This window comes from Sorex fumeus, unplaced genomic scaffold, assembly GCF_029834395.1.
Source record: "Sorex fumeus unplaced genomic scaffold, SorFum_2.1 ptg000007l, whole genome shotgun sequence".
Lineage (NCBI taxonomy): Eukaryota > Metazoa > Chordata > Mammalia > Eulipotyphla > Soricidae > Sorex > Sorex fumeus.
Window position 1 is genome coordinate 42,546,401 of NW_026606064.1, and position 14,595 is coordinate 42,560,995.

The 14,595-nt window shown below is 36.5% G+C and overlaps 1 protein-coding gene across 2 annotated transcripts in view; it reads left to right on the forward strand.

The window, feature by feature from the left end:
• The first annotated feature begins 12,910 nt into the window (after positions 1-12,910).
• The window catches only part of GREM2 (gremlin 2, DAN family BMP antagonist), a 154,058-nt gene continuing 152,373 nt past the window's right edge, over positions 12,911-14,595 (forward strand). The window contains exons 1-2 of one of the 2 annotated variants that reach the window (XM_056137283.1): positions 12,911-12,997; positions 13,685-13,911. The gene's annotated coding sequence lies outside the window, so the exon portion shown is untranslated. Of the gene's footprint in view, positions 12,998-13,584; positions 13,912-14,595 lie in introns of those variants that run through there. The other variant, XM_056137281.1, reaches the window with a different exon arrangement.

The following is a 14,595-nucleotide window of genomic DNA, read 5'->3' on the forward strand; positions in this document are numbered from 1 at the left end:
CAAGTACAGAGCAGTAAGCCCTGAGAAAATCTGGAGATCCCTAAACCAATATATATGACATCATCTGATTGACACATATAGAAGATCTATTATAAAATAAATAAAAGACAAATTATTATTCGCCAACAGTATCATTACTTTAAACTATGTGACAAAAATATTTTACCTAAATTAAACGTACCTCCTAATACTTAAAATTAAGGTATGTTAATTTTTAAGTTAGAGCATTACATTGTACTATTCATGTTTTTGCAATGAGAAAAAAAAAGAAAAAGAAAAGAAAAATGGATTTTCCCATGCAGATAATGCTTTAATTTTTTAAGTGACAGGAACAACAAAAATATTGTTATATTGGCAATATATAACGTATATTTACAAGCAGCAGAGATAACGATATAGGAAATCTATACACTGAAAAAATATTTTTGATAAAGAGCTACATTACTTTAGAAAGATGACGAAATGAAAATAAGTTTTTAATGTTAAGAGAGTAGAACTAGGGTGATAGCTCAATGGTCAAGGAATGTATGGGACTGTATTGGCACAATATGGCCCCCCAGTATCACTGACTGTGGTCCCAGCAGTCTCTAGAACTGCAGTGACCAAGAAATTTCCATCCTTGACTTATTCAATTTAACCGTTTTACCCATTTGGCCAAGTATTGCTAGGAGTGGCCCCCCTGCTATTTAAAACACCCAATATCCCTAAAAATAAGAGGAAAAAAATTAAAGAAATAAAGTGTATATAAATAAACATTTCACAAAACAGAGAACACAGGTGACTGTAATAAATATTGGATAAAATCCTTTTGTAATTTAGACAATATCTCAGCTGGGTGGCTTGTTTAGGGCCCCCCACTGGTATATGTCAGAGGGGACATCCAAATGCTCATGGGCTGACCTCACACCCATCTTTCATTTGGTAATCACACTGCTGGCTCCAGATGGCAGAGAATGGCAAAATGCATTTGTGAGCAGATCAGTTAAAACACATGCACTTAATTTCTCTGCCATTCTTATTAAAAAAGAAAATAATAAATCCCTATTTGAACATATGAGTTCAATGAATGATAATTCTGGAAACAACATCTCCTGCATTATGGTCTAGCAATGTGAAGAAATGTATTTCTGAACAAATAGGATACGTGTATGAATAGCCTTTAACAGTATTATATACTACAGACATTCCTTAAATTTATCACATTTCTGAAAGCCCACACAAATGCCAAATATGAGAAAGCTGACCACTAGAAAATAAGTATTCAGGACAATTGTTCCAAATTTTAAAGTGTCTTAAGATTGTCCTGAGTAATTTATTTAAATGTCATTTCTGGTTCCAACCCACACTCAGGAGAAAGAAGAATTTGCACTCTTGAAAAGTGACCTAGGTTAGTCTGATGCAGATAGTCACAAACCACATATTAAGAAATAGTTCTTAAAGTTATTCACAAATGGCTAAAACATTGTAACATCCACATTTCCACATTACTTTTAGGATATTATCTTTTCTAATAAATTTTTTCACTTTTAGTACCTGTCTGTTAACTTTTGTTTTTCTTATGGAACACACAAATAACTGAAAGACAGTAGGGTAAAGACAAAGTGATAACTTTGACTCTATCTAAAAGTTATAATTTCTACCTCCCATGCAGTTTTCATTTAAAAACTTTTATTCATTTTGGAAATTCAATACAAATACTAAAAATTACTAATATTGTTTAAAATCTCTTACTGCCATAGAAACAAGTGGAAATTTGCACATAAATGTGATTAGACTTAAAAAATTTCTAGATGTCTTTATGAACAAAGATTTGGAGTAATACAACCATTCAGAATTAGAAATGGCCAAGTTATTAAAGTTTATAAATTGATTTATATGAATGTGTTGAGATCAATCACTTATCTTAATTGCTTTGTACCCTCTCTAAGGGAGATTGCCAGTATGTACATGCATATATACATATATTCATAGTATTAAATATTAAATTTAATAATCTTCTTGATGATAAAGTATAGACTCTGACTCCAGTGATATTCACAAGGACACAGATTGCTTTCAATGGTTTTGATTTCTTTACCCTCCCAAGTGTTAATTCTGTTGCCTATAACAAATCAGTTACCTATTAATTTAATTCACTCTATTGTTCCTAATGTGTTGACACTAGGTTTAATCAATATTTTCTTATGGTGAGGCACATACATTTTTCAATATTCATGAATTTCTGAGTTTACCACACTATAGCATATAATCCTATTGTTAAGAAAACCCCAATGGACCTGTGACTTCATGACCCTGACTATGTGACAATTTTTGTTAATAAAATCTTAACAAGGCACCAGCTGGAGAAGAGTCTTTCACTTTTGCTTTTCTAACAGGACAGCCCTGCAGCTCTGTGGGGCAGATCTCTTTCCGAGGCTGGCCAGCTGTTCCTCTGTCACTGACCCTGCAGAGAGATATGTCACTTCGGAAGTTCATACAGAGCAGCGTAAGATTCACATTAATATGAGAACAGAGGAAAAATGTTGTTCTTTACTAACTATTGCTCACTTCCCAATATATCAGAAATGATTGCTTCAGATTCCTTTAAAAGGCGGGAATGTGTGCAGGGCAGAATAAAAGTATCATTGAGGATTGTTTAATTTTAATCCTAACTCTAGATTGTAAAGACATGATCCAACTTTGTAAAAAAAAAAGCCTGGACCATAGTGTAAGGAGTAATATAATTTTATGTTGTCATTACTAACAGAAATTAGTTAATACTCATTTACAAACACAATTGGTAAACATAATTCTTCAGGGTTTTAAAATTTTATCTTCTTTTCAAGAGGCTTGCTTGATATGTCGTGGGTGGATGTTCTGCAATAGTCAGGCAACATATCTATTAAGCAGAACATACTAGAAGAGGGAGAGAACACGGTTGTTTCTCATCACAGTGGCACCAAATATATTTGGTCTTTTAAATAAAACTTATTTGTACATCTATTACCAAAAATTCTAGATAGTGCATTAGTTCCTTATTCAAACACTCATTAAATAAAGGTTACCAATATTTCTATTTTTCAAATTATGAAAACAAAAACAGACTTTAAGAGTGACAATGCAGTTAGGGTTTGAACTTCAGTTGTTTGAATCCAAAATTCTTTGTTTTAGTTATGAAGCTAGTCTATATCCTCTTGTAGTAAAAACATTGTTTTATGGGATGCTTTCTTTCAAGTGGGAACAATGGACCATGTTCCACAAGAAAATGCTAGGGGAGGGGTACATAGCGCAGAAGTCAAGGGGCATGCCGAACATACAAAAACTTGAATTTCATCCCAAACTCACGGATAATTGTTGCCATCACAGGCTCCAAGCAGTGCTGCATCACTCTATTTTCAGGGCTTTGCATGGAACTTCTTTGCCAGTTTGGTTGAGAATTGTTGGAAGGAGACCCTTGGTTTTGTGATCATTGCTCTGGAGGTCCTCTGCCATCCTCTACTCCTAGTTACACAGTTGGACAAGGAAAAACTTTCTAGAATGTGGATTTGAGTAGTAGAGGAAATAACTGGCCTACTACAGATAGGAAAAGGAGACATCACTGAGGTAAGTCTAGAAATAATGCTATGAGTTTTCAAGGTGAAGAGCTACTTCAGGAAAAAAAAAAGAAGTATTTGTATATAAAATCACCATGGCATAAATACATAGATCTATATGTGTCACTGCTCAACACTGAATTATGACTAATTCTTACACTGTTACATAGTAGACATTAGTAGTTAGATTTTACAGTTGTGAAAACTAACTTCTGAAAGAAATAAAATGAGTCATTCAAGTTGGCTAAAAAAATGAGAGCTGCTCTTTTCTGTTTTTCCTAGGACATAAGTCATTTGGAGGAATTGTCTGAAAAAAGGTACACGTCACCACTTACCAAATCCAGACAATCAATAGGTCTGGATAGTCAGTCTGTAGTTTTTTTTTCCCACTGTCCAACACCTCTGTGATTGTGAACACAATGTATCCTCACTGGCAATATGCTGATATATGCAAGTCACTAAATGAATTCTGGAGTTCAGTCCCCATATATCAAGGAAACCAGATATCAAGATGCTGTGATTTTAAAAAATTGAGCATGAAAGAGAGAACTAGGTGACAAATCTGAAGCAATTTTTGCTTTGTATGGGGATTTCATTATATAGTATTTACTACAGTATACTATCTATTGTAAATCAGATAAACAAACATTGTATTCTGACAATGCTTGTCATTATTGTACAGAGACCAAAAACCTTGCAATCTTCTTCAAATATGAACAGAAGAAGGTTAAGTGATGGATGCACAATAGTTCTTAAAGCTTTGGGTTAGAAGCATGTATATAGCATTTTACATATAAATTGGAACTTTTTATAAATTATATCCACGTCAGTTTACAATTCTCACAAGCAAGTCAACTTTCTATTAACAATCTATTAAACTTCTTTCACAAATTCACATATAAAGTTAGTTATTTAATTAGCCTTCACCGAGTAAGACAGACATGGTGGTAGACATTTCATACAGAAAGTCAAAATTGACACTGTTTTCCCTTTTGACTTGTCATTTATAAATTTCCTTAATCTGTCTTAAAATTAAAAAATTAGATAGATCTCTATATTGTAAGGAATAATGCTAAATGATTTGAGATTATTTATAAAAATCAAATCAGTGAACCACACAAAGACTGCTGAAAAAATCCCAGAGAATACACTCTCACGCCCCCAAAATACATCTTCACAATCCATGTTCAAATGCTTATTAGTGAACTTTAGCTACTCATGGAACATTAGTATATAAAATGCCTGCTCTCTTGAATGGTGGTTTACTTGCCTTAATAAATATTTAGTCTGGATTAGACATGATAATCCTCTGGAGTAAAATTTAATTTATTCCTCTTAGAATTCTACATTGTAGACATTTTAACATATATATGTGTTTATATATATATATATATATATATATATATATATATATATGGACTGGAGTTATAGCACAGGGGGTAGAGCATTTGCCTTGCATGCGGCCAACCACGGTTTGATTCCTCCATCCCTGTCAGAGAGCTCGGCAAGCTACCAAAAGTATCCTGCCCACACAGCAGAGACTGGCAAGCTCCCCATGGCGTATTGGATATGCCAAAAACAGTAACAAGTCTCACAATGGAGACGTTACTGGTGCCCGCTTGAGGAAATTGATGAACAATGGGAGGACAGTGCAGGACAGTGCTATATATATGTATATATGTCTCTGTATATATAGATAGAAAGAGAAGAAAATCAGAAATGCCCAGTGATTCATGAGTCAGAACCAGTGTTGGCACTGATATTCATCTCCCAAACATTAATAAAATAATTTCTATCATCTATTTTAAAAATATTTTAAGAACCTTTGTTTACAAAGCTGTTACTGGTATGATTTTATATAAACAATTTCCAGTACCACATCCTCCACCAGCATATCTGCTTCTCTCTATCATTCTATGATCTTGGCCAAGTTGCTCCCAATTTCCACTATTGCTTTTTCTTCTTATATTGTCTCCTTCCAAAGAGGAGAAAGTAACACAATATATTCCTAAACTTCCTAAGCAGTAGGTAATTTAGCCTAAGAATGTGCATAGAAACAAGGAAAAACATCAGTAGAGCCTGTAGGAAGCTAGAACAATTGGACCTTGGATTGTCTTGTGTTAAACTATGTTAATCATTCTAAAATCAGTAACTGTAATGTTATTTTTTCTCTAATTTTATTATTATTATTTAAGCATATATAATTGCTAATCAACTGTCAATTATAAGATAGAAAAATATAGATGATATGAAAAATGAACAAATTCAGGTTAATAATCTTTAGATGATCCAATCTTACTGACAACCATCTACTGTTATCTTTGCATGGGTGATAAATTGACTGCCTTTGAACCTAGGTTTGTTGTCTTGATTTTTTTTTCCTGGAAGAAGTGGAAATTGATGAATCTACATCCACAGAATTATCGAAGACTACTTTCTTAGCTGTGTTAATGGAAGATACCATGTTAAGACTTTCCTGATTATTACCTTAACCACATTTGTCATTATTAATGTTTACTTTAACAGTTTCCTATTGGAGAATAGTTACCTAGTCAATGCCAAAAGTGCATTAGGTTAGACAGTTCTATCTTTTCTTTTTTCTGGTCTACCATCTTCACCTTTTCCTACCCGTATCCCAGAATTAAGAGTAGAGAATTTGTGAGGGCTGGAGCTATAGCACAGCAAATATGGCATTTGCCTTGCTTGTGGCCAATCCAGGTTCAGTTCTCAGCTTCCCATACAGTCCCTCAAGCACAACCAGGAGTAATTCCTGAGTGCATAACCAGGAGTAATCCCTGAGCATTGCTGGGTGTGACCCAAAGAGCAAAAAAAAAAAAAAAGAAAAAGAAAAAGAGTAGAGAATTTGATAGCAACTAGTAAGCATAAATTAAAGAAAAAATTTTTAAAGTCACTTGCAAAAAAATTAGAAAAACAGTGGTGGAAAGATATAATGGTGGTGGGATTGGTATTGGAATATTGAATGTAATAAATTATTGTGAACAACTTTATAAAAATAAAATAATCAAATTTTAAAATAAAAGTCACTTGCTTCCAGAATTTTAAGGAAAAAATATAAGAATTTCCTAGAATGTGTTCATTCCCTTTCCCACTATTTTTCCAACCTCCTCTATCAGTTATGTTTTCTTCTCCACTGAGGTGACAAAAATATGGCAGATGGCTCACTCATGCGAATTTTACCATTTTCTTTAACTTTTCCCCATAAGAGCAGTGGGCTCAAAGTTCATTTTAAATTTGCTCTATCCTTTAGTACAACAACTATGACTAAACTGTGTTACTTAAATACATAACTTTATATATATTATTAGATTAATAAAATAATATTAAAAACCCTTAATGGGATTGTCTATATTTTCCCTCCTTCTTTTATTAAAGCACCATGAGAGAAAAATTTACAAAGTTGTTCATGATTAAGTTTCAGCTATACAGTGTTCCAGTACCCATCCCTTCACCTGTGTACATTTCCTGACATAAATGTTTCCAGTTTTCCTCTGACACCGCTAGCTGTCTCTATGGAAGATATTTTTCTTCTATTTCTCTTTTCTCCTTATTTTCTATTTTAGGCATTGTCATATTGTTTGAGACTGACTGACTGGAGCAATAGCACAGCGGTAGGGTGTTCGCCTTACAAGCGGCCAACATGGCCAACCCGAGTTCGATTCCTCCGCCCCTCTCGGAGAGCCCGGCAAGCTACTGAGAGTATTCGATATGCCAGACACAGTAACAACAAAGTCTCCAATAGAGACCTTACTGGGCCCGCTCGAGCAAATTGATGATCAACAGGAGGGCCTTTACCTTTTACCATATTGTTTGACAAACTGGCATGCTACCGAATGTAGCCTGCCCACACGGCAGAGTCTGGCAAACTCCCCGTGGCATACCCAATATGACAAATAGTAACAATGATGGGTCTCATTCTCCTAAAGAGCCTTGAATATAATCTCAGAGCTAGGATGAAGGAGACGTTACTGGGGCCTGCTCGAATCAATCGAATAACAGGATGATTTGTGATTGTGATTGTGTGATATTGTTACTGAAAGGGTATCATGCATATCACTTTACCTTCTTTCAGCACCCAGTTTTTGTCCACATTGATCATTTCCAACTATCATTGTCACAGTGGTTCCTTCTCTGTCCTGATTGAACTTCCCTCCTCTTATGGCAACTTCATACTATGGAGCAGTCCTCCTGACCCTCATGTCTACTGTATTTAATTATTATTCTCATGTTATGTTTTTTATATCCCACAGATAAATGTGATCCTTTTATGTCTGTCCCTCTTTCTTTGACTAATTCCACTCAGCACAACACTCTTCATGTCCGGCCATATAAGCAAATTTAATGACTTTATTTTTCCTAATAGCTACATAGTATTAGAAGTTTTAGATGTACCATAATTTCTTTATATAATCATCTGTTCTTGGGCACTTTAGTTGTTTCCATTTTTCAAACAAATAGATCAAATACTCCTGAAATTCATATGGATCAATAACACCCCTCACACACACACAAACAACTAATGAAATCCTTGGAAAAAAGAATATAGGAGGCATAACTCTACCCAGATTCAAACAGTACTACAAAGCAGTAGTAATTATAGCATGGTATTGGAATAAAGACAGACCTTCAGACCAATGGAACAGAGTCTAATATCCTGAGACAGACCCTCAAGAATATAATCAGTTAATCTTTGATATAGAAGCAAAAAATATAAAGTGGAGGAAGAAAAATCCTCTTCAAGAAGTGGTACAGAAAAACACATAAACTACATGCAAAAAAAAAAGGAATGCAAAACCTCTTCCTAATATGATGAACAAAAGTCATATCAAAGTGGTATCAGACTGAAAAACCAGAAAGTACATAGAGGAAAATGTAGTCAGAACTCTCCATGACATTGAAGCTAAAAATAACTTTAAGGACAAAACATTACTGACTAAGCATGTGGAAGCTGTTACTGTCACTGTCCTCCCGTTGTTCATCGATTTCCTCGAGAGGGCCCAGTAACGTCTCCATTTTTTTTTGAGACTTGTTGTTACTGTGTTTGGCATATTGAATATGTCACGGGTAGCTTGCAAGGCGAGACACTCTCGGTAGCTCACCAGGTTCTCCGAGAGGGGCAGAGGAATTGAACCCAGCTCGGTCTGGCTGACTACACACAAGGCAAACACCTTACCACTGTGGTATCGCTCCAGCCCATGTGGAAGCAAAGATTTAAAAAACAGGACTACAATAAACTAAGAATCTTCTTCAAAGAAGAAATACAAATGGTCAAAATGCACATGAAAAAATGCTCTAATCACTAATTGTTAGTGGAATACAAATGAAAAACAATAATAGATACCTTCTCATTCCACAGAGACTGGGAGACATGAAAAAGAACAAGAACAACCATGCTGGCGTGGATGTGGGGAGAAAAGGACTCTGATTAAGTGCTGGTGGAATGTTGAATGGTCATGGAAAATAGTATGGATATTCCTCAAATAAAAGAAATTAAGCTTGGGGGTATGGTGCCGCCAGCAGGTCAATCTGTACCTGTGAGGTGAGTGCATCAGCAGCCTGACGGCACCGTCAGACTTTCAGATACCCCAAAATTGCTGCTGTGCTTTTGCCCAGACCCCAAAAACTTGGGGCAAAGTTTACCAAGAAAGTAAACGGCCAAAAGTTAGGTATGTGGGAGACACACCCACAAACCACCTCCGGCACACTATATAATTGGAGGTATGGCCTCTCTGGTTCCTGATCAAACTGCTTAACGGCCATGATCCCAGAGACTCAGAAGCTAATCTCGGAACCCAAAGGCTTTTGGCAGAAATATATCCTGTTCCTGCACTAGGTTACTAATGCTGGGCCACTCCAGGTGGAAATAGGTTTTGTGCCTTGACCTGTTCCCCTTGGCAGCCCAGTGACCACCATCCTCCAGAGGGCACTGGACAATCAGGTTTGGGCCTGCAGTGACGAGACACGCGGGGCATCACCAGATGGGGGTGGAACGGCCCTTTCCTCCTCATCCCAGTGAGACTCCAAGGCGCTGCCTACAAATGACCTCTCTGGTTCCTGATCAAGCTAATTAGCAGCCATGATCCCAGAGATTCAGAAACAAATCTCGAAACCCAGCAGCTTTTGGCAGAAATGCATCTGGACTGCATACAAGGTGGCCGCCACCTCAGAGCTTATTGGAAAGCCAGGTATGAGCGAGCGATGATGCGGCACCTGCAGTCTCATGGGAAGGGGGACGATGGTACTGGTTCGTCCTTCACACTCTACCAAGGTCACGAGTTGCCCCTACGAGCGGCTCTCCAGCACAGCCATGGCTCCGGAGGCAAAAGGACTTAATCCAGGCCCGGAAGCTTGTGGCAGAAAAGTGAATGGACCATGTGTTAAACTTCGGCACCATGCTTCCCTGGGAGGGAAAGGGTGTGGTTCCCTTCTGCTTTCCCCCTCCCCACTCTCAGCAGCAAGGTGGCTGCTGCCTCAGAACTTATAGAAAAGCCAGGTATAAACCGGCAGTGCCAGGGCAACTGTAGTCTCATGGGAAGGGGGGGCGGTACCAGCTCGTCCTTCACGCCCTATCGAGGTCCTGAGCTGCCCCCCACGAGCAGCTCTCTGGCACAGCCATAACACCAGATGCACAGAAACCAATCTCGTAATTATCTGGCTCTTTACAGAAATCCAAAATCTTGGCCGCGTGACATTATATGATTCTCATAACCAGCTATAGAAAACAAAGTATTTCACAATGCCTTTTCAGCAATTCTGATTGTTGGGGAGGGGGCGGATTTCTAAACAATAATTGTGCATCTTTTGCCGAAATAATGAATGTAATCAAAGTAGAGAAGAGTTAAGTGGAAATCATCTGCCTCACAGTCATTGGGAGGGGTTGGAGGGGGTATATTGGGGTTCTTGGTAGTGAAAAATGAGTACTAGTGAGGGGAGAGGTGTTTGATCATTATATGACTGAGACTTAATCCTGAAAGCTTAGTAACTTTCCCCACAGTGATTCAATAAATAAATATAAGAAAAAAAGAAATTAAGCTTCCATATGACCCAGCAGTATTCCTCCTGGGAATATATCCTAGTGGCCCAAATACACAATGCAGTAAAGGCATCTGCACTCCTATATTTATTGCAGCACTATTCATAATGGCCAGGATCTGAAAATAATACAAGTGTCCAAGAACAGATGCATGGATAAAAAAATTATAATACATCTATAAAATGGCTGTGTATATTTAAAGAAGACGTGTGAAAACAAAAATACATTAAAGATATTCATATCCAGATATATAATTTTAACTTCCAGATTTGCAATTTGAAAATTATCATTACATAATTCTGTTCTACAAAATAAACAATTTAATCATCTCCATTAGGTCTTAAAATATAATATCCAGGGGGCCCAATAGATAGTACAGCAAGAGAACATTTGCCTTGCACACACTGCTGACCTGGTTATGATCCCTGGCATCACATGTAATCTTCTGAGTACACCAGGACAGGAGTAATCCCTGATTGCAGAAGCAGGAGTAATCCCTGAGCACTGCAGGATCTTGCCCCCCAAATAACAAAAGCATAACATTCAGAATGTTGTTTAAGTAATGCCTCTGGATACATTCCAATCTGTAAATCTCTCCACCAAAAAGTGACACCTTGAATTAAGCATGATGATCCTATGTGACTGAATGAGTAGAAGATATAAATTGTTCTTGATGGCAATTAAATAAAACCTTGCATTGCAAGGTTTTGTATTTTTACCAATGTCTATGTTATTAATAAAGGGATAAATTTTAGCACTTTAGAAATATGTTTGAGAGAATACTTTTAAAAGTAATAAAATAATCAAAAGGATAAATGTAGAAGAATAAGTACTAATGATTTACTTTACTCTTAACCCCAATGATTAATAAGTATCTCCGTAAACATTTAGTTCTCCTCTTCATTAACTAAAGAGTTTGAATTATTACATAAAATGAAACTTAAGATATATCTATAAATTAAATATATTTATTAATGTATTCATAACTTTTGTCAGTGATATAAAGCATGAGAAGTAGCTCTTAAAATAACCAACATAAAATATAATAACCTGCTTGCTCTTACTAGGAACTTTTTTTTCTTAGAAAGGCAATGCTAAGAGCACACAATTTAGTGACTATTTAATTGGGTATGTCACGATCTATCCTGGAATAAAGCATAAAATGTCCATTAAATTCATCAGATGATTTTATATATTGTTCTTTGCAAAGGCAAAGTAATCATAATCTGCTGTATTAATACTTCAATCTTAGAATTGGATAGGTTTTATAGAAAGGGAAATTCAGAAAAGATAAGAAGAAAAGCTGTCATCCAACTTCTCAGCTTGGTTTGCAGTCTACCTTCACAACATAAGACAGCACCTTGTCATTTTCTGACTCTGTGTCTCAGTCTGGAAAATTTGTAAAGTCCTACCTATGACTCTTTTTTTTTCTAAGACTGATGTGACTTTTAGTGAAAGTGTAATTATCATTTAAAGATTTGTGATAGCACTTTTAACTGCCTACCGAAAAGAAGTGGAAAGAGTGAAGTTAGTTAACATAATAAGAATATGTCATTTGAAGTTAGAGGTTAGCTGAAACCAATGGTCAAGTGTGATTTTTTTTTCAGTTATATTATCAATTTCAGGCTAACCCATCCCATAAAATCAATTTCAGGCTAACCCAACCCATAAAACTTCAATTCAAAATGCCTGGAACGTTATTTAAGTAAAAGCAAGAAAAAAGTCTGTTTGGCGATAATCAATTTCAAGAAGCAATTATTTCTTATGAGTTTTGCAACAAAATGTGTTAGGAGTAGGACTTAAACCATAATAGAAAATCCAAATAGTATACAGAGAAAGAAATTTTGAAGAAAACATATCAAATCAAAAATAAAATAATTTTCAGCAATTTCAGTAGCAATATCATCTTGTCAAGGATAACTGCTGTCAAAACTGTTCCCACATCCTCCAGTGAAGTCAATTTTGATGAAAAGGCTAAGAAAGAATCTGTTTAATAAACTACAGCGAAACAATTTTGCTCTTTATTTTCCTATCCATGTTTCTAAATTCTGAGATTTTTCTTGGGTTCGTTATCTTCTGGGGAATCAAAGATTCATCTTTATTGACATATATAGGTTAAAAATTAGAGTCTCTGTCTTGAGAACTGTTAGTGGGGAAAAGACCAAAAAAGAAAAATAATAAGAGGAAGCACACAGGCGTCACTAGAGCTTTCTGACACAAGCCCACGCAGCACAAGAATTAGTCTGGCGTCATTGTTCCATGTTCTCTGGATGCTGAAGAGTCTGACTTGTATTAGAAACCTCTGCATTCAATAAACAAAAATAGGGATAATAATGACCAAAGCGCTATTTGGAACAGAAAACAAACTCAAGCAGTATTTTCCACTGAATTAATTCAAGATTTTTATTAGTTGAGCTCTCACTTAGATTATTAGGCTCAGTTTGCTTCTAATTTCACTAGCCTCAGTTATTCAAAACAAAAGAAACCGTGTGTGTGTGTGTGTGTGTGTGTGTGTGTGTGTGTGTGTGTGTGTGTGACATGCATCACGGGCTTTCTACGTTCTACATTGCAAACCCATCAACAAAAGAAGGAAGATCTTAAGGGAATGAGTGGTTTCTGCGGGTTTAGGGAATGGAGAATTTCTCTATATAAACAAGAAGGTTTGGATTGGCCGTCTGCTTAAAAAAAAAAAGAAAAAGAAAAGAAAAGAAAGAAACAAAGAAAGAAAGAACGAAAGAAAGAGAGAAAGAAAAAAATTTACAGCTGACCACAAGCTTATAAATCCACAGACTGGGAGGAGGAAAAGAGAAACATTGCAAGTGACTCAAGTGTGTTGTGGCTGCAGTGTTTGTGGTTTAGATGAGGAACAAGCGCTGAGTGAAACCGAGGGCGGCTTGGGGTGTGTGCGGTGTGTGTGTGTGTTGGAGAGGGGTGGGGGGGAGGATGTCTGGTGTGATTTGTTTGGTGCTCAGAGCCAATAGAAATCCCAGACTGCGCTAATATCCCCATGCAGCGAGGAGGAGAGTCAGAGCGAAGTCTCAGGCTTCTTTCATGCCTGCAGTGGCTGCTAGCCCAGGGCAGAGCTAGCGGGGCACGTTCTTGGAGCTGCTCTCAGCTGAAGTGCTTCTCCTATGGGCATCTGCTGGAGTCCCGCTGAGGTCGAGCAGAAAGCGGCAGCGCAAAATCAAACTTAACCCCCTCTGTGGACTATTGAACTCAAAGGAAGGCGTGGGAGAGGGAGAAACAGAGAAGGGATTCGAGCAGGAGGCTTCTATCACATCATTGCAGGTATGCAGCTTGTCATGACTAATATGACACAGACAAGATTTCTGATTTTTACCTTCACAAGACACTTTAAAGAATTAAACATTGTTTGTTCCATTTCAGGTTGGAACAGAAAGCACTGGGTGTCTAGCCTGAGTAACCCTAAATAATTAAATCTACTATCATGTCTTTGGGGACCATGAAATTTATTTACCCGTTAAATTAAATGAGTACAAAGATCTTCAAATTAGATCATAATCTCTTTTTTAAAAAGAACAATAACATTAGTACCTGAATCTTGTCATGAAACCCATTTGTACTACTTGGTGTCCTCTGTTATTATTATGATCTGTTTCCAATTGTTAGAAAACAATGTCTGAACTTGCCCTACTTACCTATCAAGTTAAAAATCTCCCCATAGAATAGGGAATGCAATAAACACGGACATAATTTTGATTTTTAAAGTTTATGGCCAAGGAGCACTAAGCTGATGGGTGGAAAATTATCAGCATGCTAAAGGACAAAAGAGAGAAAGGCATGACTGAAAAATGATTGTGATTTTCTTCTTATATTTATCCTTTTATTGCCTTGTTAGTTATAAATATGTTTATATTCTGCATCTACAGGCAGAATAAGCTGCAGGACTTTATGTATTATTAAATTAAAAGTATTGAATTGAAATTGTGACATAAAAAAGATACTTTTAAG